This window comes from Poecilia reticulata, chromosome 21 (genome assembly GCF_904066995.2).
Source record: "Poecilia reticulata chromosome 21, P_reticulata-male-v2, whole genome shotgun sequence".
Classification (NCBI taxonomy): Eukaryota; Metazoa; Chordata; class Actinopteri; order Cyprinodontiformes; family Poeciliidae; genus Poecilia; species Poecilia reticulata.
This window is the reverse complement of record NC_088850.1, coordinates 25,347,256-25,375,000: the sequence shown is the minus strand read 5'-3', so window position 1 is coordinate 25,375,000 and position 27,745 is coordinate 25,347,256. Positions and strand designations below refer to the sequence as shown.

Sequence of the window (27,745 nt, the reverse complement as noted above, 5' to 3'; positions counted from 1 at the left end):
AGGCAACAGTGCTACCAACTGCGCCACTGTGCAGTCCATTTGCCAAAACATATGTACAGAAATACCAGACAAAGTGAATCACAGCAACGTCACTTCTGGAACTGATGTGGTGAGCTACCAGTAACAGCAGAGGAGCTGCGCCAAGAAGCTAACAGAAGCTAACAAGCACTGAATAGAAGAAGAGCTGCCATCGATACAGTTGCAGCCAAGCATGATTTAATGTTACACAATACAGTTTTACCAAGTTGCTCAAAGTCTAAACTGGTATTGTTGTGGATTTAAGGTGTAAAGTTTACCTTCGACCAAACGCCCCCCAAAGGAATCCCACCGCCCCCCTTTTGTAAAAATGTCCGCCAGCGCCCCCTGCCGTCCTCTGAACGCCCCCCGGGGGGCGGTACCACCCACGTTGAGAACCGCTATGCTAGGATGAGGTGGTCTGTCAGCCATATAGAATTTATTTCACATCATGTGAATCACATGTGATATACGCTTGTTTTCAGGAACAGCTTAAATGGATAATGTGCAGCTGGCACCACCAGAGCTCTCACAGCATCACACAGTTCGTCAAAAGTTGAGTTTGTCATTGACAAGTGTTGGATCCATCCAATTATTTTATAAAATTGTTGACTGCTGTTTCCAAAAGCATGGCATATGCAGTCACTCTCAAATATAAGGGTTCCGATTCCTGAACAAGACGCCGACGTCTCCTGTGATGGCTGACTGATGAGCCCTAGAGCCGTGGATGAAATATATAACTGTTTCTCATGTTTTCACATCCATCCTCGTCAGAGTTTTCATTGATTTATTGGGTGAACAGACTCATTCACATTTGCATTACTTATTCACATGTGCATTTCTTATGTAAAAGAAACTCAGCAATTGCAAAATTTTGTTTTTTCAATGTGAGCATAATATCAATTTTGTGCACATTTGTAATTGAAAGCAGCTACTGATTCAAAATAAAAAGGCAAAAATTGAAGGACGTTTTCCTGTACAATACACAGGACAACAACTGGGCTGTCGTTTCATCATCAGAATCCCCTTTTGCATGTGAAGCATGATCAGTTGACCAAAGGGGCTCACTTACATTTTGTCAATAATTTCCAAAACCACAAAGGTCAAATGGCCAATTATTCTTTCCCAGCATGGCTCAGGGTGCTTCAATCAGACGCAAACACTTTCCACGAAGATGGCGCCCCAGCTGCTCAAAGTCACCCTAGAAAGAGCAAAGAGGGCAGATGGGTTAACAGAGGCGCTCCGAGGTGGGGTACAGCTGGGTTACGTTGTCACAGCGTTCCCCTTGCCCTGTCTAGCTTCCTCAACAGCCCAGATGTGAGGACCATCTGTTCTGCTGCCAGTACCAGTGTCCTTCTCTGAGCCGCGGCTGCTTTAATCTTTTTACTGTTGTTTTATATCAAATAATTAAACGCAGCCTACCAGATGGTTGCGAATGCTCCCTCTGCTTTGAAAACAAAAAGGTTTGGTGGTGCTCCAGTTTAAGGAGGTAGAAGTACAGAAGTGCAGGTGTGCAGGACTAAGCTATGTTTTGGTTGGGAACTGAAAGAATTTGGGGTTGACAGCTTTTCAGGGTCTGGAGGTCACCCATAATTGCCAGCGGTTCGTTTGAGGGAACGGATTTTTCAGAATTTACCCTCCTCCACTCGTCCCCCCTCCCTTCCTTCTAAGCCAAAGAGGTCTGCCACAAACTCATTATGATTTCCAAGTGTGATGATTTGTATATAAAGGGTGGGGGGTGAAGCAGTGGGTTGAAGACATAATTAGTTTTCCTCACTGCAGGAGACAGTATGCTGATGAGACAATGAAAGACAGAAAAAAAGCCCAGCTGTCAATCTTCCAAAAGTTTTTTTCATCTCACAATAGCACCAGTGAGTAATACTCACAGGCCCCCGAAAAATCCCTCCACGCCCTTCAACTGCAGAGCACGACAAAGTACGACAACATCATGCTCTGCCAAGTCTGCCCCCATAAACCATTTCATAAACCCACAGACGGACGGAAAATGAAAGCCTTTGAAAGCTCCGGCAAACACGACCAAGGTTTTGTTTAGAGTTAAAAGGCACAGAATAATAAAAAAAAAAACTTTAAAAAAGTTTGACGAGGTTAAAATAAACTTAGTCGTCTTTCTGTCTGGTTTGCTTCATGAATATATTGTACACTTTTTCAATAAACATCTTAGAATCAAAATTGAATGTTTGGAAGAAAAGATGTTCTATCTGTTACACACTGAAATGGGCCAAAAAAAACAGCATAGGAAAAAAAAATAAAAAAGGTCTTGAAGGATCAAACTTATACGTTTGTTTTGGATTACTGATTTTTAAAAAGGGTCACATCAATAAAATGCAGAGAGACTTTGAGTTCATCCCACAAAATCAGAGTCGCTGCCCAGAGTCAGCAGAGCATCTTGCTGTGCATCGGGGCAAAGGAGCATCTGCACTGAATTTAACTGTAATCAAACAGGATTCACTCATAATAAGCTTAGTTTATTATGCTCCAAAAGTTCAATTGTGGTCAATGCAATAATTTGAGTCCTACATGTGCAGCTATCCAAAATGAGCATATACCCGATCATCAGTGCCTGCAGTTATTAAAAAGTCAGACTCAACTTATTAAACCACCTCCACCTCTCTGCTCTGCTGCTGATGAAGAAGTCCGGAATAATGTTCTGTTCTGTTTTGTGTTCTTTTAATTCTGCACAATAGATTTTGTCAATATTTATATGAATATAGCTAATAAAGCTGTAATTAGTTGTGAATAATTTTTGCTGATGTTTCTATGATGTCACTGCAACTAGTCGCTGTCGACTTTTATCAACTTGATGTCAACTTTTAAAAAATATGTAGTCGTGGAAACCCCACTCTCAACCTTATTGATGTCACATGAAAAGCAGTTCGATGTGAGCACCATTTCCAAGAGGCAGTTGGTACAGATGTCATAAAAATTGATCTTGACATGTCCAGTGACGTCTGCTTCGAGTCCGCCTCACATGTGTACAGCTGAAGTATGCTCGAGTACGTGGGGGCCTTAAATTAGCTCACAGTCACTCTGTAGGCAGGAAGCATTTCCTGCTCACAAGAAAAAGTGCCTGCAGCAATCAAAGTTTAAAAATTGACATCAGATTGTGAGGTGTGTGTCCTTCGTGTGTTTCACGTTTTTATCCAGCGGGAGGGATTCTCTGTTTCTTCAGGCAGCTAAAGACATGCAGCCCTACTTGGCTTTTATTACCCTTGAAAGTCCTTTTAACTCTTCCGGCAGGAAATGAAACACTCGAATGACTCTGTTGCAAAGTGCCGGAGCCATTTGCAGCTGGGGCCGTGACATTCCTGAGCATGTGTTCCATATAGAAGGAGGCTCTGGGAGTCACAAGTGCACGCTGCCCGGGCGTGTGCAACATGTGCATCCATGTTCACATAAATTAATGTGAAAAAACAGATGGATGGTAAGTAGGCAGGAAGATAAAGAAGTGGCACAAGGAAAAGGTTCACTGAGGCCTCACAGTCATTCATGATTGGTTAATGGTCAAAACACCAGAAAGGAGAATTTAACTGTGGAAGCTGAAAAGCATTTAAAGCTGAGAGTAATTGGTATTTTTCTGAGCAGTTTTTAAAATATTTACTTTTATATTTTATCATTCCTCATTCAGACCAACTTGACTGTTGTTTTATTGTGCTCTTCACTGTGGCATACTAATCATGTGCATCACCTTCAGGACTTATGTTGACATTTCCTTTTGGAATTAAATTGGTGTCAGTAATATTCTCCCAATAGTATTTTACGTCAAAGGAAGGTATCAGGTTTAAGGTAATCATGTGGTAACGTCACACTCCTATGATGTTCTAGCATTCAGTATTAGTCTACCAGCTCAGTCAGGCTGCCAATGGTCAGATGAACCTCTCCAAAATCTGTGTCATATCTATGCTGCACATAATGCTGCTGACATTATGGTGATGTAATCTTTTCTTAAGCTTTGCAGGTGCAAAAGGTAAAGATTTACTCCTCTGCATAGATAATGCTGGACCTGACAGCAGACTGACCTACTTATGTGATGAATTCAGCTAACATTTCTTCAGGGGAATTCATTTGGCAGTGACCTTTCATCCCAAGATGGTCAGTTGGTTCTTGAATGTGTGCAAAAATAAAATACAACATTTCCTTCAGGATTTTGTTATTGCTTTTGTGATTTTTGTATGCATAACTGCAAACATATTGTTTAGCTCATTGTTTTTGATCATATGGACACAAATCTGTTACCATTTTAAGCGTGGGTCGTGATTCCTAAGTGCTTTGGAGATGAGCACAAGAACATGTTCGGCTCTGGTTTGATTGGACGAAAGAATGAGGCTATTTTATTGCTGCCAAGTTTTCATCCACACACACTGAGGGAAGAATGGGCCCCCTTCCTCTCATAACTGGTGTGTTAATCTTTTTAAATCAGGAAACAGCATTGATAAACCATTTCCCTTTTCGTCTTTTCTTTAATGAACTTCCACAGCACTGGCATCCCAACATTGTTATTATCTGATGGTATTCCAGTAAATGGGGATTGTCTCAAAGAAAAAAAATCAGGATATTAAGAGATGGGGAATAATTGAATGTGTTGCTCTGCCAAAACGAGCTCTTTGTTGCTCAGCACAGTGTGCACTGAGGGCGTCATGGCTCTGCTAAATATGTACGTTCTCAATGCACTTCTTTTGTTCTCAAGTCACACCATTATTTGTCCCCAACTATGCATGCCACACCAGACTGGCTAGCTTAATTAGTGGCACTCGCAGACATTAATAAGTGTCCAGCAAACCTGGGATGGAATATATTAGATTTCCATTTTTGTCTAGAGTGACATTTCTCATCAGCCGCCCCTCAGGTCTGTAATTTCACCGAGCGTTATATTCTCTGCTCAGAAATCTGTCATCCTGTGGTGAACTCGCGGAGAGAGCTCAGCCAGGTGCTGGAAGCTTCTGACTGAAACATGTACCCAGTATATGATGCTTCTATAGCAACTGAAGGTTATGCACCAGGGATCGGCAACTTTTAGTTTTCAAAGTTCCAAAATGACTGCATTAACAGGATGTTTGGTTAAAACAGGGTAATGTAGTCTTTAATTCAGTGACACTATTGTGACCCTGTTGTGAAGAATATTTGCTCCTGTGTGTAATATTCAACAAATCAATTTAGCCAAAATAAATGTTTTAAAAAAAATTTGTTTAGTTACATCTCTAACTAGAGGTTATTAATATTAGCCTAAACCAATGTTATTGCAATACATCATGCATCCTCAGTTACAAAAGCATTCCCTTATTTTCAGATCATAAGGATGTGGCTGAACTTTATTGGTGACCGATATTCTAGGTATCGCTGCCCAACAGACAATTTTAGAACAGGCAACTTTATATGTATTTGCCGATGTTTTTTTGTGGTTTTGGCACTGCGTCCATACTGACTCATTGTTTTTGAAACCTGGTCTCAGAGGGGATCAATTCCAAAACGCTGGTTTCATGTTTCCCCGTGGTCGTGTTTTAAACGATGACATTCTAGCTCAATCTCTCTCTATCCCACATGCACCTCACTATCAAAAATAATAAGCATGGTGCTTTTCTGTGTTTTTTTTTTTTGTTCTCTAGCAGAGTTGCAGCGCCCCTGGTTGGCCCGGCAGACCTACTACTGCATTTTGTAGGTCATTTACAAAAATGTACCAGTTTCATCTCCGTGTGTAAAAGGCCTTAAAGAGACAAAAGCCATCGAGATGGATTAGAAGTACTTGCCAGCAATCGACGGGGTCATCCAAAACATGTTCTTTTAATTTTCATCCCTAACTTTATGAGGTATTGAAAAAGAGCTATCTGCCACAGGTCACCAGTGTTCACATCCTCGGTGAAAGAGCAAACTGACCAGAAGCTGATTTCAGTAAAAAAGAGAAGCCTAAAGCATTAAAGCAGTCGGTCCTGGAGGGCCGGCATCCTGCATGTTTTGATTCTCTCCCTGGTGGTAGTACCAACCTTTTCAGCATGTCAATGTTCTTCTTAGGCCTCTAATGAGCCATTATTTGATCCAGGTGCGCTAAACTGTAACTACAGCTTAACAAATTCTTTAGATTGAATAGGAGAAGTGAAGCTTAAAATTATACTCAATAGTAAACAGAAGTCTTCAACTTAATAAGAAAATGGAGGGGATGTACTTATTCCCTATGTCCATCCATGCTATTCATGTTAATAATTGATATAAAAATCTAGATGAAGTTCCGACTGGAAGTCTATTTTTCTTAGATTTAAAAAACATAAGAGGTAACATTTTTTTCAAAGGGGTGTGAATAAGACTGACATGACACTGTCATGAGCATCAGTAAGTCTTCATGAATATTTATGACTGTTGTCATAAAGTGTCATTCGGTAAATTATGACACTTTTAATACAAAATGTCTTCGTTAAAACAACTTGACATTAACCAAGAATCATATGTCGTAAATATGTCATAATAGTAGTCATAATGATTTAATTACACTATCAAAAGCTTTAACAGAACAGCGATTAATTTTCCCACTACCTGAAATAAAGTGAAACAAGTAGGACCAACAATAAAGATTTCATTAAGCTTCATGTCAAATGATTTAATAACAGTCAATAATTTATTTTACATCAAGTAAAGTGGAACAAGTAGCACCAGTTATGAATGTCATTAAGTGTTATTACAGTGTCATTAAGTAAAGTGAAACAAGTAACAGTTATGAAGATGTCATTAAGTGTCACTACAGTGTCATTAATATTAACTTTTACGTCAAGTAAAGTGAAACTAGTAGCAACAATTATAAAGATGTCCTTTAGTGTTATTACAGTGTCAAATGCTATGCTAACAGAGTCACTGATATTAAGTGATTATTGATTTCACTTATTTGATTATTTCTGCTACTGAATTAAGCTGTACTGACCCTTGCAAAATTTCCTTACTAATAAAATAATTAGCATTAAGAAAATCTAAAAGATGTTGTGGACATTCAATTAATGAGTCACCTTAAAGTTCTTTGATGGTTGTGAAATAGCTATGAAATTTGATTCTGGGAGGAGAAAGTGGAAAATGTTTTATAGGTTGCTTTTAGCCAAAACTAAAACAACACCCTTGGGACTCGCACAAGTCACTAAAACCAACCTGGTTCAGTAACAAGTGCAAGTTGTAATAAAGAGAAAGAGCGACCGTTAACAGGTGACCTCTGTGAAGCTAGTTGATTGCAGGCTGCTCAATCTGGCTAATTCACAGGGTGAAGAAGGTGGGACATCTGGATGGAGGTCGTTAGAAACCAGGCTAGTCTTTCTCGATGCCAGCTTAAACAGAGTTTACTCAGTTCTGAACAGGGTAAAATCCCAGCAGATTTAGGAAACTCAAATTACCCGTTAGATGGAGAGCTGGCTGCACATCTCCCTCCTCTGAGAAGGGGAAGTAAAGAGAGAGAGAGAAGGAGAGAGAGAGAGAGAGAGCGGGGGGGGGGGGGGTTGCGCAACAACAGTACATACATAAATGTATGTACATATACGTTAGGAGATAGGCACCCACACCTCCCGACACGACTAAGGGACAAGGGTGTAAAGAAAATGGATGGATGGATGGATATATATTAATTCCCTTCTCACCCTCCTTGGGTGGTCTGTTTCATTAAATGAGCTCGGGTCCTCTACCAGAGGCCTGGGAGCTTGAGGGTTCTCCTCCAGTATCTTGGCTGTGAACTGCACATTCCAGAACTGCACATTTCTGGACTGAGATGTCTGATGTTGTTCCTGGGATCTGTTTGAGCCACTGCTCCTGTTTAGGGGGTGACCGCCCCAAGGGCCCGATGACCACAGGCACCACTGTGGTCTTCACCTTCCAGGTCTTTTCCAGTTCCTCTCTGAGCCCCTGGTATTTCTCCAATTTCTTGTGCTCCTTTTTCCTGATGCTGTAATCACTTGTAATCACTACATCCACCACAACGGTTTTCCTGTTTATCCACCACTACAATGTCCGGTTGGTTCTCCATTACCATTTTGTAATGGTAATGGAAAAATTACCATTTTGCCAAGAATTGAATTGGCTAAAGAATTGCATCTTTAAATTTCTGCTGCTCTGCTGTTGAACGAACAGAAGAAAAAAAGCATTTATTTGGAGTCCTGAACATAAATTAGAATTAATTTAAGTTTTTCTGGTTATTCCGAGACATTTTCTTTGTTTTTTAAAAGAACTATAATAGAGTTTCATTTATATTAACTTCTAGATAAATTGTTGCCACTTTCTTAGATTTATTTTAATATTGTTTATTTCTTTTTAACTCTTCTTCTAGTTCCTTTTTAAAGTCTGTTTGGCTGTGAACACGACAGTTTGACCTCAGTCACATAAAATAAGTCTAGATTTTGCTATAATTGTTTTTTTTTTCTTCAGAACTATATATATATATATATATATATATATATATATATATATATATATATATATATATATATATATATATATATATATATATAAAAGAGTGTTGTGTACTCCAGTTAATGATTATTCAATATTCAATTATTAAATTAGAGGATGATTCTTTCATTAATTTCATTCTTAACAATTAATTGTTTCAGCCCTACACTAGTCCCAAAACTAGTAATTGTTTTTTTATTTACTTATTTCAAACATGATAGCAGAATAAAATAATAAACAAGAAATACAAGAGACATAGTTTTGTGCCACAATTATCATGACATAAATCAATCCTCCAGCTGCAGCTGATCCAGATGCTGCTGCTCGTGTTCTCACTAAAACCAGGAACAGCTAAAACATGCAGGAAAGGGGGGCAGTGAGGACCAGGGTTGAGAAACACTGGTCTAGACCCTTCAGATCTTCTGGTTCTGGTCTGCTCTGCATCCCCAGAACCAAATGAGGAGAAGCAGCATTCAGTTTCTATGCACCACAAATTTGGAACAAACTTCCAGAAAACTGTAAAACAGCTGAAACACTGAGTGCCTTTAAATCTCAACTTAAAACCCACCTGTTTAGAGCTGCTTATGGCTAAATTAGGGTTAGAGTGTGGGTTTTGATGTAAACAAGAAATACAAGAGACATAGTTTTGTGCCACAATTATCATGACACGTTCGAAAAGGAGTAGGAAGAAGTAGAATGACAACAGAACATATCCAGAATGAGTGAGAGTTGCTCAAAGCCTTAAAAAGGAATCCCACAGAGAGAAATGCTCCTGTGTTTTTACCTCAGGATCAAGTAACACAGTCCAGACCATAATTTGGAAGGGAAATAAAACAGACTGAGCATGCTCAGTTTTAGCATTTCCAATGAAGCCTGTGGTTTTTAGTATGGAGATACTGAAGGAGTATTGTCTGCAGAGAAACACATCACCTCTCATCTCAGTATTCACTGAAAACTATTGTAACATACATCCACAAACACTGATAAGTGTAATTTTCATCAAATCTTGGTTGATAAATGAGAATTAAAAAAATTATCAAAATCAGACATATTCCTTTAAAGTGAAGGTTTGAGTGAATCAGTAAGCTTTCACAAGGAAGGTAAACACCAGATTGAGTGCTCAAATAAAGCAAAGAAAGAAACATTGCATCAATGTCTTTTTGCTGCCTTGCAGAGGTTTGAATAATTGAAGCCGTGTCTGAGTCTGTTCTTACGGAACACAACCCATAGGATGAGGCTGAACGTGAATCACTGCTCTCTGTTTCAGGTTCCACATAAACATCTGAATGTTGCATCATCTCAGACCAGATAGTTTTAAAACAAAATATCATATCCGTCCCTGCAAACATTACATATTAATAGCTCTTCATTTTGATACACATCTGGAGAAGCAGCTCTGTAAGTAAACCAAACAAAACTATAGCACATAGAGAAGGTAGCCATTGTTACCAGAATAATCAATGAAAAATTAAATAAAAGTTAAAATATTCCAAGTTTCAGATCTGAAACAAATCATTAAATAACATGAAATTACTGTGTAACTTCAGTCTTAGGTGTAGTTAGCTATGCGCATGCTTAAAGTTAGGGAGGACTAAATAAAAACCAACTCATTCAGGGTTTTCATTACTGCAACTCTGTCGTAAACTATTGCAACAAATTTTAACTACCTCTCAATTTAGTGCACTATGGTTTAAAAACACAGACAAAATTAAGCTTTGCTTTTCGACACTTGGTGATGAACGCTATTTTGCTAAGACTGAAAAATAGCGGGGTCTTGTGAAGGACTGGTACCCCGGCAGACAAATGCACCATTTCTAAAAGGCTCTTATTGTGAGTATCAGGGGCAGAATTATTCCACATCACACATGAAATGTTATAGAACCAGATCTGATGGAATTCAGGATTGGTCTGTTTGAACTCCACATCTTCAATCTTTTTTGAATATTATGATGATGTGTTTGGTTTTCGGTTTTTCGTCTGGTTTGCTGGAATAGTTGCTTTCAAGCTGGAGGCATTTCTCCATTGGTTTTAGAAAAGAATGTTTCAGTTCTTTGCTGTGACTTTATGCACCATTTGGTTTGCAGACATGACTACATTTGTGCTGCATGCTTCAGGGATATTTATCAGTCAGCTTTGTCTTCAATCAAATGTACCTTACATAAAAACATTTATTGAACAAGAGAGCAAAAACAGCTTTATCTAACTCAGTGTTCTCAGCAAAAGACAAAAATGTACACAGATCAAGGGTATGGCTGGAAAATGGAAGACAATATGGCTGATTGCTTAAAGGAGCATCTTTGTAGTCATTATTATTTGCAAAATGTATATTTCAGGGACAGAAGCAACATTAAACACTGAACACATGGTGTCAACCTTTTCCATTGAAAAATTATATTGGAATATATCCAATCACTGCCACCTATTGGATTTGAGGCCAAAACTGTTGTCCAATCAAAATTAACCAAATGTCACCAGGAAGAAAAAATGAAGGTCTGCTACAATTATCTAAACTTAATTGTATAAGTTTAGATTTGGTGGTAAGTTAAACATATTGAGCAAAGGGCTGAAGTCTGGACCATATATTTCTGAACTATATCACATGCTATTGATATAGTCCTGATATAAGAAAACATATCAGGACAAAATATCTGAAGCTTCTATATCAGCCCACTAAACCCACACTGGCTGAGGTCTATTCTTGTCTGCTACCCTGCATGAATGTCTTTGCCTGAGTTCGTTCCAAGGCGCTGAAACAGCCGGTTGCTCTGACAGGCTTCCTGCACCAAAAGAAAGGGGTATCCAACGTCTGCAACAGGGAGCGAATGAAAAGGAACGATGCAATGCCAGCTTTTGTGAGGGAGGACTCATTCAAGCACAGCAGATTCAGGGGGATTTAGCGAGCTCGTCTGCCAGCAATAAAAGGTTGAAACAGGATACTTGGTGAGATTAATTACCTAGATAGGCCATGATAATGCCATTTAAATGGGAAAGTAATTAAAGTGCACCTTCCATGAAAATTATTCATTGCTGACGGATTGGGTGACAGACAAATCAGGAGCCATTTACAGAAAAGCTACAGGTTAAGTGCTCCGAGCTGCTGCTCTGAGACCACCACAGTTTTATTGCAGCTGTTGGTTCTTACTGCTTTGCCCAGCTCTCATCAAATTACTGTGAGTGATCGTGGCCAGGCAGGGTGGGGGGAGAAGGGAGTAGGGAGAGGTGAAGAGAATGGACTCCCAAGTAACGTAAAACCGGGGACAAATGCTACAAAGAAGGATCCGCTTAACTAGAAAATTACACTGGCTGGCACAGGTCTGTGGGGACTCCTCAGAATCAATCAATCCTCCTGTTTAGGGCCACCATGGAAGATTAGAACACAAACAGGAATAAATCAATGCTGTTATTGTTCCCCAAGTGTTACTTTCACAAATGCACAGAACAATATCCATTAAGTGATGATTAAGTGTCAATAAAGTGGACATATAGGTTACCAGCAAAGAGCCAAGTATCACTTCTGTTCTTCTTAAAGATCATTGCTCTCAACTATCAAACCAGGGAGAAAACTCGGCTGGTTTTCTCTCTGAACTGCAGACGCTGAACTGCTGGAGGAAATGAGTCAGGCAGAGACGGCCAAGCTAAATGGGAATATTTGCTTCTCATGGAACGCACAGGCATAGAAGCTCTTCAGATCAAAGACGAATGCTCAGCTTACATTCTGCTGCTCCATTGTGATTTTTTCCCTTTTCTCATCCTGCACAGAGAGATTGCACCAAAGGGAAATAAGTCTGTTGTTCTCTTTGAATGTTAAAGTAGGTTTATACTTGAGAGGGACATCATCCAACACTCGCATAATAATACACAAGCAAATGAAACCAAAAAATGGTAACATCTAAACTAAATGAAGTTGTCTGGATGAAAAACAAAGATTGGAAGTTTTATCTTTAGAAATGTAGATTAACAAATAGGACTACACTGGTTTAGACGTTTGATATGACAGATTGTCAAACAGTGTTCCAGGCAAACATCTGTACATGCAGAATATTCTAATTTTGCTTAAATGTTGAAGTAACAATCTGCTGGTATTATCATACTTCATATTCACTCAAATAAAAGCGTGTGCTAATGCTTAAGAGATGAGACATTACTTTGTCTCATTCTAAGTTGTGTTATTGATAGAGTTAGTTGATGGGCATAGAATAGACGCTACAGTAGAGGCTGGAGTTACGTTATGTATCCACTAGATCAGGGGTGTCAAACTCCAGTCCTGAAGGGCCGCTGTCCTGCAGTTTTTAGATGTGCCACAGGTACAAAACACCTGAATCAAATGGCTTAATTACCTCCTCAGTTCTCCAGAGCCTTGCTAGTGACCTAATTATTCTATTCAGGTGTGGTGCAGCAGAGGCACTTCTAAAAGTTGCAGGACACCGGCCCTCGAGGACTGGAGTTTGACACCCCTGCACTAGATGGAGCTGCACTAAACGGAATGTCAACAAAACAGTCCGACACCGGTCGGCGAGGAGAGCCTTCTGCGACGTGGCCGGACGATGGTCACCCTTCTCCGTTCGCCCACAGCATGTTGGTGGAGAACGTGGTGCTAAATGACCTGCAGACGACCTGATTATCAGGTCGGTAGGTAGATAGGTCAGTCAAACTTTACTAACAAGCGTTCTGACAACTATGTACCGCGCGCTTCTTCTTCTACGGGGGAAAATTAAGTCAGCAGCTGCTGACTATAGTTGCTAGACCTGTTGTGGCTCAATATTGGTCCATATAAGGCGCACCGGATTATAAGGTGCACTGTCTGCTTTTGAGGAAATTGAAGGTTTTTAGGTGCTCCTTAAAGTGCGGAAAATACGGTACATTGAATCCATAAAACTCAATGTTCCCCAGGAGTTACTTTCATAAATGTGCAGAACAATATCCATTAAATGATGATCAAGTATAAATTCAGTGAACACACAGGTTGGGGTTTTTCAATGTTTTCTGGAATCAAAACATTCCAAAAAACAAGAATGTATTTCTTTATCAATAGAACTTCTTTATCAGTTCTATTGATAGAGAAATGCATTTTCTTTATCAATATAAATAATTAAAATGTTGAAAAAAACTGAATATAAGATTCTCTTTAAAGTGAAACTAACCTCCAAATCAACTTTCTGTGCTGAGAAACTGTCTGGATAGATTATTTAGGATTCTATCTTTATGTTTCAGCACAAATTTTGACACGTTTTTGCAATTTATTTAGTTTGACATTGCCTAAAACCGTCTCACTACTGACCTATTCGGTCGAATGATTTCTAGGCAGTTGAATTGGTTGCTTGGTACTACTTCGTCACAAACCAGTGTAAAAGCACAGTGCTTCCTCCGTTCTCTCCCCACCCAGCGGGGAGTTGAGTCGGAGTAGCATCTCTGCCATGACGACTGGCGAGCTTTGATAGATAGCTTTACTCAGCTTTACAAATGTGTCATTTATTTGCGATGAGGACAGAGTGAAATGGGCAGTGGTGGAGAAAGTACTCAAAAAATTTACTTAAGTAAAAGTACAAATACACAGACAAAAATGTACTCAAGTAAAAGTCAAACTACCACATTAACATTTTACTTAAGTAAAAGTAAAAAAGTACTGGTTTTTAAAAATACTTAAGTATTAAAAGTAAAAGTACTTGCTGAATGCATTGCCTAATCACTAATATCATTAAGTGTACCGATCATATGCTACAGATAAAGCATGATTTTATTGCGTTTACTCTGTAACATAGTTTAGATGTAACCTGGTTGTAATTCTCTTATTATAATTACACAAAATGTCTTCTTTTGGTTATTTGTCTTGTTCCTTATCTTACTGAAACACCTCTGTCATTGTTTTAACCGTGTTACTTTAAGATCGGAAGCCCCTCCCTTTTATTTCTTCTTCTGTGGTATTGTCTTTAAATTGTTTGCGCCCCTTAGCCCCTCCCCTTTTGACATGTTGTCCTGCGGGAGAGGACTTGGAGCGGGCAGCCTATAACACGGTTGTTTTGTCTGTATTTTCGTCAGAAATAAACCGAGAATCATCCGCTTGAAAGAAACTGTGTCACGGTCCATTCACTCAAAAACCAGCACAACGCAGAAAAGGATCCGGTTACATTTGAATCTCCGCTGCTGAAGCTGCTGCTCCGCTGCTGCTCCGCTGCGCCTTTCCCGCCTTTGAGGTCTTGGCTCCGCCTTCGCTGCACCGCGCGCCTTTGCCCTGCGCTTTGACTGGCAGGCGTTGGTTTGCTGTATCCTGGCAACAAAGTCAAATTTCTGTTGCTTTGTTTTGTGTACCCTGTTTCATAAAAGGGAAATACGTGAAAACCAACGTTTTTAATTTTGTGAATTATTTTTTATTGTTTTGGGAAAATAAAACTAATTTTAAAACACTACATAATCATACAAAAAAAAAACATTTTTGAAGACGAGAAACCAGTCTGTTTATTACCCTTTGCCTGTAGATAAGTTGTGTTTTTTTGCTGACTGATGCATTGTTCTTTTTCATGGTGTTTATCTGTTACTGTTCGATAAAATGTCTGACACTGAGGTACCTTCTAAGGGTGATGAAATGAACGGGAGGGTTACTTTTAGTCTGGGGAGGGGCCAACACTACATGTCATTTGGAAGGGGTAGGCCTATGCCTTCTAGAGCATATGAATGTTCTGTTGATAAGTCTGAGCTGAACCCCCCACCTGTCCCTGTAGCTGCTTCTACACCCGTTGGCAATGCAAGGTCTGACCTTAGCCAACTTGCTTCTACTGAGGCTCTCAGTGGGAGGATTGCTGATCTGGCTAGGCAGATTGGGGATGCCATTACAACAAACCTGAGTGGGCTAAACAAACAAAGTCAATCACAGTCTCAGGTTGCTGACAGCCAACCCAGCGACCCGACCGATCAGTCACAAATGAGGTTTGTGGTTCAGTCTGATAGCAGAGCACCACCATATTTCAAAGGTGACCACACTGACACTTTCTCAATCCAGGAATGGGAGGGTTTGATGAGATCTGTCAAGAATAAGATGTGTGAACCCTGTAGAAATGTGTGAGATCAACACATCCAGACTTATTGGGAAAGCTAGAGATGTGGTTCAGGTGTCGCTCCGCTGCCAGCCTCAGTCATGTAGTGGCAAGTTGGTTTCTACTGTTTTTGATATTCTGAAACGCAACTTTGGTGAGCTGATCTTCTCCAGTTTACCAATGAGAGACTTCTATAACATCCTGCCTGCTGATGGGGAGACAGCCATGGACTACTGGATTCGACTGAACAAGTCTATTGAAGCAGCTGATGAGTGTTTGCGTAGAAGAGGGAAGCAGGTGGAGGATCCAGGAGCTGAAGTTGTTACAATGTTCATCAACCACTGTCCTGATCCTGGTCTAGCTCTTTCCTTCCAGCTGAAACCTGTTGAGGAGTGGACTACTGCTGAGGTCCAGAGCTGCCTTGATAACCATGTTGTGAGTCTTAGGAGGCCAATGGTTACTACGAACAGGCCCTGTACATCTACAGGCCCTGTTCTCTCCTGTCTTCCTCAGCTTGGTGCTCAGTCACCCAGTGCTGCGTTGCCAGCCGATGCGGCAGCATTTGCTGTCCGTTTTCCCCAAGCTGCTTTAGCATCTGATCGTTCTTCAGCTTCAGGGCCCTTGTATCAGCAGCAACAGCAGCATGTTGCTCCACGACCGACTCCCTTTCAGAATGCAGATCCACCCAAGCCAACTTTTTCCTCCAGTTCAGGAGTCGGACCACCTCATCAGATGACAGAGATGTTTGATAAAGTTCTGTCTCTGTGTTCAGCTTCTCTGCTACAAAACAACGTGGTCAACATATGGGGAGTTACACAAGTTACACACGTAGTTCTAAACATCCTCAGCATGCTCCATGCAGGGTTTGTTGCTCAGAGGAGCATACAACACATTCACACTGCAGACTGTTCAGACTGTGTCTCAACTGTTTCGGCTCAGGACACATTAAAAGGGATTGTCCTCAGCCTGATCATCAAACACCGCAGCCATCCCCCCACTACCCTAGTTTAAACTAGAGAGCCTGTGTGATGAGAGGGGCACTGTGGATAATACCCTCACTAATGCACTAGATGCACACTCTATTTATACTGAGTGTTGTAACGCTTCACCTGAGAACAGTGAAGTGGTTTTCTTGGGGTCACAGAGAGTTCAGAGGGCTAGTGATTTGTTTTATGCCTCAGTTTCAGTGAGTGACCGATCTACACTGAGGGGTATGTTAGACTCTGGGAGTATGTCATGCACATTGAGAGTGGAGGCAGAGAGCAAACTAAGAGCCGCGGGTGTTGATTTGATCACTCTTGCAGTCCCAGAGAATGTGGTGCTCGTCGGGTGTGGTGGCCTTCTCACGCAGCCTCGATGCATCTATGAGTTGAACATTGAGATCTATGGCTTCAAATTTACGGTACCAACATTTTTGATACCTGGCCAACATGATAAATTCATCATTGGTAGCAATGTGCTCCGGCCCCTTATTCAAAGAATGAAAACTGATTCGAGATACTGGGAACTCATTACATCAGGCACTGCAAACCCAGAGTGTGAGGAGTTTTTGCAGCTGCTGAGTTGTGTTTCTCGGTGGTCAAACTCTACTTTACCTGACAAGATTGGAACGGTCAGGCTCAGACAGGCTGTCACCCTCCTTCCTCGTCAGGAGTATGTGGTTTGGGGGAAGCTTCCGTCCACTGCTCCACTGTCATTAGGGCGCACTGTGGTCGTCGAGCCGTCATCTGCTCGTCCCACTCCAAAAAACATTTTGGTGGGTCGTGTAGTAACACCCATGTGGGGGGATCGTTGGGTCCCTATGAAGGTTCTCAACCCAACAGACTAAAATTGCTGATGTCTTCCCATGTGTTGCTGTGGAGGACTTTGCGTTTAGTCAGGGGAGATCTGAAGTGTACTGCAACCATTCTGCTGTTTCAGCAAGCTCATCACATCACAGTTCTGATCCAGTGCAGATGCTGAGAGACTGTGGTCTACATGACATCGACATAGAGAGCTGTGAGGTGTCAGGTGAGTCTAAAAGACGACTGGCTGAACTCGTGGTTTCTTACCAGGATGTGTTCTCCAGGAGGAAACTGGACTGTGGTGAGGCTAGGGATTTTGTCCATCGCATTCACTTGACTGATGACCAGCCATTTCGCTTGCCTTATCGACGCATCCCACCAGCACATTATCAGCAGTTGAGAGAGGTCTTGTCTGAGATGGAGATGAAGGGTATCATAAGGAAGTCTATTAGTGAATATGCCTCCCGGCTTGTTATGGTGTGGAAAAAGTCTGGGGACATGAGGATAGGCACTGACTTCCGCTGGCTTAATGCTAAGACCGTTAAGGATGCTCATCCATTGCCCCATCAGTCTGACTGCCTCGCTGCTCTTGGTGGGAATGCTCTTTTCAGCACCATGGACTTGACCTCTGGTTTCTACAACATCCCTCTCCATGAGTCTGATAAACATTATACAGCTTTTACCACGCCGCTCGGACTCTATGAGTACAACCGTCTCCCACAAGGGTTATGCAACAGCCCAGCTTCCTTCATGAGGATGATGCTCAACGTTTTTGGTGACTTGAATTTTTCCAGCCTCCTCTGTTATCTAGACGACCTGTTGGTGTTTGCACCTTCTGAGGATGACTCGTTAAAGAGGCTGGAGATTGTTTTCTGTCGCCTGAGAGCTAACAACTTGAAGCTGGCCCAGAAAAAGTGTCACTTTCTCAGGAGGTCTGTGAGGTTCTTGGGCCATGTTGTGGAGGCTGGTGGTGTTTCTGTCGATCAGGAGAAGGTCAGGGTCATCTCTGGGTTTGACAAAAAGGACCTCATGAAGGAGGATAGCTGCACTCCGTGCCAGAAGAAGGTCAGGTCATTCCTGGGCATGGTGCTATTCTATCAGCACTTTATTCCAGCTTGTTCCCGCATCGCAAAGCCACTTTACGCCCTCACCGCAGGTCAGAAACGTAAAGTGAAGGGCAAAGGGCATGGGAAAGCTGGAACATTTCGTGTTCTAACTCCCCAGGACTGGACTCCAGCTTGTGAGAAAGCGTTTGGAGACCTTAAAGCTGCACTCCTCAACTGTGTGGTGCTGGCACATCCTGATTTTGAGAGGCCATTTATTCTCTCAACTGATGCTTCATTGGATGGGCTCGGTGCTGTTTTGTCGCAGGTCCCGGCTGATGGAGAGATTGCTAGACCTGTTGCTTTTGCCAGCAAGTCTCTCAGCCGCAGTCAGTCCAACTATCCTGCGCACAGGCTCGAGTTCCTAGCCTTAAAGTGGGTTGTGTGTGATAAGTTCAGCCACTGGCTGAAGGGTCATCGGTTTACTGTGTGGACGGATAATAATCCTCTCACATATATCCTGACCAAACCCAAACTGGATGCCTGTGAACAGCGCTGGGTCTCTAAGCTTGCTCCATACACCTTTGAGATCAGGTATGTTCCAGGGAGACAGAATGTGGTGGCAGATGCCCTGAGCAGAGCCCCTTTGGTGAAGCCCTTGGCTGATCGCCTTCTGTCAGAGCCTTGTCAGGAACTTTTGGAGCATGTCTGTGAGGTTCCTGATCACGCTGTGCAGGATGTTTTCCGTTTGACCTGTCAGCCCCAATCAGTGGACAGCTCTCCTCTCTTTTGACATCTGTCTGCAGTGGAGATGCTGGTCAGGCTCAGCATGCAGTATCTTTAGCTGACCATCTGGACATGATAATCCCACACACCACAGGTCCATCAACAGCTCTTTGTCTAACTGACCTTGTCTCTCACCAGAAAAACGACCCTGTTGTTTCCAGAGTTGTCCTCTATGTTGAGCGGGGACGCCGTCCATCGAGGCGGGAACGCTTTGGTAAAAACCAACTGGCTTTAAAAATTCTGAAGCAGTGGGACAAACTAACATTGCTGAATGGTGTTCTTTACCGTGTCATAAAAGATCCTCTGACAAAAGGTAAACGATTCCAGTTTGTGGTCCCTGATGCTTTGAAGTCTGTGGTTTTGACTGGTGTCCATGATAATGCGGGTCATCAGGGTCAGCCACGAACACTCTCCTTGGCTCGTCATCGCTTCTTTTGGCATGACATGGAGAGAGATGTGCGAGATTATGTGAGAAAATGTCCCAGGTGTGTCCTCAGTAAAACCCCAGAGCCTGCGGTGAGAGCCCCTCTGGAGAACATCAAGACCAGTGCTCCAATGGAGCTGGTGTGCATTGATTTCTGGTCGGCTGAGGACAGCAACAACAAGTCTGTGGATGTTTTGGTGATCACTGATCACTTCACAAAGTTAGCACATGCTTTCCCTTGTCAGGATCAAACTGCTAAAAGAGTTGCAAAGAAGCTATGGGATGGGTTTTTCTGTGTTTATGGCTTTCCTCAGCGCATTCACTCGGATCAGGGCGTGAATTTTGAGAGTGAGCTGCTGGCTGAGCTTTTGGAGCCGAGTGGTGTCAGTAAATCACACACCTCGCCCTACCACCCAATGGGTAACGGGACTGCAGAGAGATTCAATCGCACCCTGGGCAACATGTTGAGATCTCTTCCTCCACGTTCGAAGCACAAATGGCCTCAGATGATCCAGTCTCTGACCTTTGTTTACAATTGCACAGTTCATGAGACCACTGGCTTTGCACCATTCTATCTGATGTTTGGGAGGATTCCCAGGCTGCCTGTTGACCTTGTTTTTCGGAACGTTCTTCATGACGATGCCATTTGAGACTACCACTCTTACGTCAAATCACTGATTGAAGATCTGCGTGCTGCTATGCTAATGGCTGAGAAGAGCACCAGTGCAGAGCAGAAACACCAATGTGACCAGTACAACCAGAGAGCCAAGGGTCACCCTCTGTCAGTTGGAGATCAGGTCCTGGTGGCGAACAAGGGAGCCAGAGGAAAGCGGAAGCTTTCTGATAAATGGGAGCCTGTGATGTACACGTCCAAATCTGCTCTCCACATTTATCGAATCAGAGACCGTCATGGCAATGAGCGTGTGATGCATCGCAATCTCCTGCTTGATGTGAACTTTTTACCTGTGGGACTGACCATGGATGGCGATGTGAACCGCCATGCTGACAGTGTGGGTAGAGTCCCCTCGGTTTCTGATCTACATGGAACATAATGTTTTAGTGAGGCTCCTAGTGCTGTTCCTGCTGAGCCTACCCTACCTGACTCCCTGTCCTGCAGTGATGGGGAGGACCGCACTGCTTCATGGGTTCAGGATGTGTCCTCAGCTCCATCAGTTGGAAATAGTGACCTGCCTCATGACTCTGAGAACTCCTCTATGGACACTGGAGTGCTGGCGACTGCTGGTTCCTTACCTCATCTTCCTGATGATGCTGGCTCTGTTCATTCTCCAGACAGTGTGGGAGGGGATGTTGTTCGCCGCCTAACTTCACGCTTTGGGAGGGTTATTAGACCAGTTTGTCGCCTGATAGAGTCCATGGCTGTCATTGAGGCATTTTATGATAAAGATAATGTTATTGATGTGTGAGTCTCCAAGTTCTTGTTGTATAATTTCTGCCATTGTCTAGGATTGTCTTTTTCTTTGTTTGCCTAAGCTTCAGTACCATCTATATGTTTATTCTGTATAGGGGGGTGGGGGGGTGTAAAAGGCACCTCTTGTTGTCCATGGGATACCATGAGATTTCGCTAGTTGTTGAGCGATCTCTAGTCTCCTGACCTTATTTTAGGGTAGCTATTATGCTGATGTGTTACACTGTTGCAGGAAAGAAAACTATTTTGCACTGGTACTGAGTGTCTTTTAACTGTTTTTCATTTTGTGTAATTCTAGGGGGGTGAATGTAACCTGGTTGTAATTCTCTTTTATTATAATTACACAAAATGTCTTTTTTTGGTTATTTGTCTTGTTCCTTATCTTACTGAAACACCTCTGTCATTGTTTTAACCGTGTTACTTTAAGATCGGAAGCCCCTCCCTTTTATTTCTTCTTCTGTGGTATTGTCTTTAAATTGTTTGCGTCCCTTAGCCCCTCCCCTTTTGACATGCTGTCCTGCGGGAGAGGACTTGGAGCGGGCAGCCTATAACACGGTTGTTTTGTCTGTATTTTCGTCAGAAATAAACCGAGAATCATCCGCTTGAAAGAAACTGTGGCACGGTCCATTCACTCAAAAACCAGCACAACGCAGAAAAGGATCCGGTTACATAGACTTAGATATGTGATTCTATGCATCATAATTTCAGGGATGGAAACATCTTGTCTCCTGTCCTAACATAACATGAACTTCACTTTTTTTGCCACACATTTATTTTGAAAGAAATCCAACTGGCAGAGGAGGACATGGAACCAAGGAGCCTCGTAGCAGAGTTGTAGTCTAGACCACCAAACCCAAGACCAAATCAAAACCAGCACCCCATGCTACATGACAATAAAATGAAGTGCACCTATCAAAACTGCTTCTCAAATTGATCTGAAAGATTCACTTTCCCACCTAGATATTAAATACTTAGAGCTGAAATAAATTTAACCAGTATCAGTGTATTGTGGCACAGAGGCAGGAGACCTCTGTGCCACAATACACAGAGGTCTCCTGCCATCCCTAAAAAAATAACGCCCTGTGCGGTTGCCCATATTGCCAATGTCAGAAATTGCACCATTAAACATAGCAATTAACAGCACTCAACTATGAACACTGCCCAAGGCCCAATAAGCAAGAAGTAACCAAGCAGGAGGAGGTGACTGTTCTCATCCTCCCTCCTGCTGCAACGTCTGCCACCATGACAGGTGACGAAAACAAAGAGCAATGAGCATGCTCTGTGTTGCTACGTTCCTGTTTTATTTATTCACCAATTAAATATAAAGATATTTTAATGAAATAAAATAGCTACTGCAGTGTACGCAGAGCATTACAAGGACAAAGAACGGCTCTCAGTGAGGCTTCAGCACTATAGGACTTGGTCAAGATCCGTCCAGAAGAATCGGATCGTCCATGAATGTCATATTACTATATTGCACTTTGGTCAGCGTTGTCCCATATCTGTGACATGTCAGTCATCGCAGATGCAACATGTGTTTCAGTAAATACAGCTAGCTTTGCTAGCATCACGTCCACGGAGCTTACCTTTCTTTAAGCTTTCCTTCCAAGTGACGTTAAAAATTGGACGAAGTCCCACCGTCTGTGAAAGCGAAGTGCTGCTGATTTTACATGTCGCCATATCTTATGATTTATGCAGCGCTATTATATTACTGACGCTCAGAGGAAACCACTGCGCATGTCTGGAGCTCCGCGTGCGAGTAAAGGTGGAGGCAATGTGACAACAGACACTACGTCACGTTATTACTCGGATTTTACGGCGCCACGTTAAGTACCTTCACTTACTTCACATTTTCACGAAAAAAAAAAAACGCAATGCTTCTTGGATGTAACGAGTAACGCAACAGTTTTGTAGAAATGTAGTGAAGTAGAAAGTACAGATACTTACTGTAAAATGCAGTGGAGTAAAAGTAGAAAGTATCCATTATTAAATCTACTTAAGTAAAGTACAGATACACGAAAATTGTACTCAAGTACAATTTTAAGTACTTAAGTTCCCACCACTGGAAATGGGTCTCCTCTGTTCTGACTGTTAGCTAAGGTGTTAAACTGATAACTGTGTCAGACCTTCAGCAGTGCTCAGGAAGCTGGAGGGCTGATGGCTGCTCTCTCAAAACAGACAGGCTGCAGCCGAGTTGCAAAGTGTTGTCACCATAAAAGTCTCCACAACACAGAAAAAGAGTCACTTGATTTATCACTAGTTCTTTTGAAAAACGCTATAGAGGAGTCTGAAAATGTGATAAATATAGCAATAAAGTTGAGAAGTTGACAACAGTGCTTTTCCTGATTTCCCATCTCACCTGTTTGTCATCCATTAAAGTGAGAATAATAAATATACAACTCAAAATTCACAAATAAACATTTCTGACATTTAAAAGAAATAAATCAGTGACCAATATAGCCACCCTTCTTTTCAATAACAGTTATAAGCCTTCCATTCATGGAGTCTGTCAGTTTCTTGATCTGTTGACCATCAACTTTTTGTGCAGCAGCAACCGCAGCCTCCCAGACACTGTTTTGAGTTCATCTTCAACCTGAAAAGGTCCAAGAAGCTCATCTTTAATAACACCAGCCCATACCAGCGCCCTGCCTCCATCTTGCTGGTGTCTGATGTGAAGTGGAGCTCTGTGCCCATCACTGATCCAGCCACAGGTCCATCCATCTGCCCCGTCAAGACTCATTCTCATCTCATCAGTCTGTCTGTCTGTCTTCAGATCTGTCTTGGCCCAGTGTTGATGTTTCAACTTACATATCTTCTTCAGTGGTGGTTGGGTTTCAGTCTTCCTTACCTTGGCCATGTCTCTGAACATCTTGTACTTCTGGAACTCCAGGTAGGTTGCAGTTCTGGACTACGACAGCACTGGAAGATAAAGGGTTCCTGGTAGCTTCATGTTTGATTCTTCTCAAATCTTTGGCAATTAATTTACGTCTTTCTTTCTCAACACGTTTCTTGTGACCCTGTTCAGTATTTGCAGTAAAACGTCTGATGGTTGTGTGATCACGCTCCAATATCTTAACAATTTCAAGAGTGCTGCATCCCTCTGAAAGACATTTTGCAATTTTGGACTTTTCAGAGTCATTTAAATCTCTTTTTCGGCTCATTTTGCATGATGCAAAGAAGCTGCCTAATAAATATGCACACCTTGATATAGGGTGTTGATCTCCTTAGGCCCCACCCTCCCTCATTAAACAAATACACATCAGCTGATATGTTTATATTCAATAAGCATTCAAGTTTATACAGTTTGGAGTTGGAAAATATGCATAAAAATGATGATATGGTGTAAACTAAAACATGGTTAATAATCATGCACACAGTGTGATAATGTCCCTAACTTGGATAATTGCATAAAAAACTGCCCGTTGAAGAGCAGGTAGTAAATTGTCTAGCGCTGCCATTTAAAATCAGACATCATTCAGACCACTGGATTTTGAGATGGTTCTTTTCAATCATTTTTGAAAGATCTTTTATATAAAATAAAGAAGTTCCGGGTTTTTGTCATTTTTCAGGGGACAAACAGGTACCTTGAAATGAGGGGCTCCATAAGTGGAATATGACCTCCTTTCCCCTCCTGGAGCTGCTAGTGGCTGGTTTGAAACAGCGACGAAGAGCAGGATGGGAGGAGTCTCCGCTCCGCCTTCTATACAGGTGGAGCGGAGACTCGTGCAGATAGAGGGAACACAGCGGGCTGATGTAGCTCATGCTAAGTGTATCTTTATGGCATGTGTGTGACTAAGTTGCCAAATTCAGACACAAAAGCTATTAATGACTGGGCAAAGTGAGAGTTATGAATTAAATTGACTAAATATGAATACATAAACTAAAGACTTTAGTATGGACATTATTCATATATTGTGTATTTGTTAGCCTGCTGCTTTATTATTAGATTGAATATAATTTCTGATTTTTGTATCACTTTTGTCCAAGCTAACGTAATAAGTGAGCTACTATTATTACTAGGATAATTTTCTAAAGTACAGAAATGTAATTGTTAGGTGTGCACGAACATGAAAATATGAATTGATATTGCTATACAATATCAATTCTGCTCTTATGTAGTATTCATCAATATTTTTGCCTTTATCAAATATGTTATTCAGTTACTTGATTAATCATCAGAATAATCAATATATTATTTGAAGTCTAATATAATTGTTTACAGCAGCTTTACATAACATCTAATGAGTGATTTAGAGCAAACAATTAATCTAACATGCCTTTATCTGGACCTGGATAAAAGCATTACGGGAGAACATTATGCATGTTTAGAGTGTGATTGCTGCAAACAGAAAGAAACTTAGGGCCATCTTACCTTAAGGCAGTGGTGGTGGTATTTCAGCATTAACATTTTTTTATGGACAGTTTAATTATGTTTGACGTTCAATGAGACATTTAAACTCAACCAGTATCACCATTCTGCGCTAAACATGAACAAATGAGTGCACTTGGAACTTGTAAACAAATACAGGTCCTGGAGTTCTTCCCATAAAACATTTCCCTCCTATTTTTGCATTGTGATGTTTTGGTCTCAGACCTCAATCTTTCCTTGAATAAATATTAATGGAGAGCAATGCCTACTGACAACTCTGCAGGAAGAACAAAAGAACTTGTTTACAAGTGTGCTTGTGGAGAGCTGAGGCAGCAGGAACAACAAGGGTCTTTGAGGTTGGCTCTGCAGCTCTGCCGACTCACAATGGAGCACTGATTGAAACATGCACTTAACTTCCAGCACGGGGCGATGGCAGAGATGGCAACATCTCCTTCACACTGGGAATTACCATTCAACTGCTGAAAAGACAGAGCTGGAGAAATCAAGCTTACAAATGTGCAGCCTCTACTTAAAGCCATTTAAAACAGCACAGAGAGGTAATCAGGTTTCTGGGGACAATAAGCACACGGCACCTTATGTAGCTCTAACATCACTCACATGTTTCCCTTGCTAAATTTTACAGAGGTGTGAATTTCTCATCAGATGCATTAGCATCTTTATTCATTCACTGCCTTTTGACACTCTGCTATGTTTACACTGATGATCATTCAGCAGGTAGGGACGGAAGGGATAGAAGAGAGTCTTCTTCCCTCGTCAGATTCTTTCAGTGCTAAGGGCCCCAAGCACCTCATCGTGCAAAAGTTAATCAATTCTGAATGACGAGGCATAAAATGTTTTAATAATGCAGTCTTTCTGTAATGAATGGTCCAGAATACTTACTTTAAAGGAGCAATCTTTGTGAGAAGCTCCAATGCTCTGATTATAAGGCAACAAATAATTTTCAATAATCCAAGACAGATCTTTAAGGGTGACTGTGCAACCTCAGTGACAAAAGTCTCATATCATATGGGACTTTCCTTTTGTTAACTATAAGATAAAAGCAGAACTTAACATCACGAGTAACAGCTGTCCAATAAAAACTGGTTAACTGTATGCTGTTGGTAAGATGAACAGATACATCAACAGTTTAACACAAGGTCAATAGTTTATACATTTAAATAAAAAAGTCAGTGGCCTGTTCATCTACTCACCATAACCAAGAAACTAACAGAATGAATCATCCCTGATCCACAGAATCATCATCCAGAGGCTGCAGTTGCGTAATTCAGCTAGAATTTAAAAAGCCTGACATTCACCAACTAACAGGCAACGAACAGAAGCTCAAATAAAGACTATAAAAAAATGATTTCTTCCAAAGTTACATAGAAAAACAGACCAAACCAAAGAATACTTATTCAAAATTCCCTACATGGTAGCCTGGATGAACAGTCATCCTGGCTACCATCACAACTCATCACTATTTTAAGACATATTTAACTGCTTAGATTCAAGAAAAGCACATGAAAGAATATGGCTATTTTCAATCTTAATATATTATTTTCAGTAGTCTTCTGTTATTCCAACTTTTGGTATAAAGCCAGCATTCATTTTTGTTGCTCAATATTCCCACATGTAATCTGGGTAAAAATGTGCTACGAGTGTGCAAAGAAATGGATTCACATAAGAATCACAATTCTTTTTTAATATGATTCCGAATCAATATAAAATGTCCCAAAATTGATTTTAAGAAATAAAACAATAAGACAAATCACTTGCTGTCAGGCTCCACTTTGTAACGACATGGGACGTCCTGACATCACCACACAGCTGGCACTGGAATGTACACATGTGTGGGAAGCACCAAAATAAAGGAAACTACAAAACTGAAAACAAGATTCAACTGACCCGTCTGTATTGAAGGCAAACATGGTGGAATATAAATATTTCACTTCAACTATCCAGTTTTTGTACCCTCAGGCAATATGAATACATTAAAGTAGTATTTATTCAATGCAGTGAGGGATTAAATACATTTGCACTAAATAACAACAAAAGTGTGGATGGAAATTTTAACTGTTGTTACGGAGGAGACTGTCTGCAGAAAGGTGGCGCTCTCTCTGTGACTGTTAAAGAAAAATAGAAGATTCAAGGATTGTAGTGATTCAATTTAAGCCTGGATTAATGTTTAAAACCCTAAAAATGTAAGAATAAGTGGACTGTACTCTCACCATTCCTTTTCACTCTGTACACTTCAAACTTCCAGCGTAAGTCTTATTTCTGTCATGTACAGAAATACTCAGAAGACTCTGCAGGTTTTGGGTGTATCAGAGATGGACGAGAGGCTGGCTGCAGAAATCTTGTGGACCGCTTTGTGTCATGGTGTGGAAAGAATTATATCATCTTCACAACAAATTCAATGATTGTGGATTTCAGCGGAAACAGGGTT

At 41.3% G+C, this 27,745-nt stretch overlaps 1 protein-coding gene across 8 annotated transcripts in view; it reads right to left on the bottom strand.

Moving 5' to 3' along the window:
- epha7 (eph receptor A7) overlaps positions 1-27,745 on the bottom strand; it is a 206,326-nt gene that overhangs the window by 108,188 nt on the left and 70,393 nt on the right. The window lies entirely within an intron of this gene.